Source organism: Aptenodytes forsteri, unplaced genomic scaffold (genome assembly GCF_000699145.1).
Source record: "Aptenodytes forsteri isolate BGI_AS27 unplaced genomic scaffold, ASM69914v1 Scaffold27, whole genome shotgun sequence".
Taxonomy (NCBI): domain Eukaryota; kingdom Metazoa; phylum Chordata; class Aves; order Sphenisciformes; family Spheniscidae; genus Aptenodytes; species Aptenodytes forsteri.
The window spans coordinates 2,733,683-2,734,171 of record NW_008794407.1 but is presented as its reverse complement, the minus strand read 5'-3'; positions in this window follow the sequence as shown (position 1 = coordinate 2,734,171).

The following is a 489-nucleotide window of genomic DNA, read 5'->3' as shown; positions in this document are numbered from 1 at the left end:
TGACCCCGCTGCCGGGGAAGGCCGGTGAAACGGACGCGCTGGGAGCGAAGCGCGGTGGCGGCATCTCCTCGGGGACGCTCCGGCGAAGGGGCGCGGAGGGGAGCCATCCGGCTACGCCAGGGCTTCAAAGCCAGCAGCACCATCATTCAGCAGGGACAATGAAGGCTATTTCCCATTCATATGGGGACAAGGACCGAGTGAGAGACGCGTAGCTGGCCCGTGATAGGGATAATTCCGGTTTGCATTTTCGATAGAGACGGAGCGAAAAGGGCGCAGGGCATGCGGAGAGGGCGGGCGCGGCGGGGGCGAGGATGTTTCGCTGCAGGGACGCGGTGTGCGGTGCGATGTGCGACGCGGGGAGTCCCGCTTCCCATACATTCCCACGTAGGAAAACTATCGGGCAATAAAAGGCATTTGGGGTTTATGTCTTTCACGCACCGCACCCTGCGGTGCCTGTGGCCGCGCCGAGCATCCAGCCGCCGCCGGGGC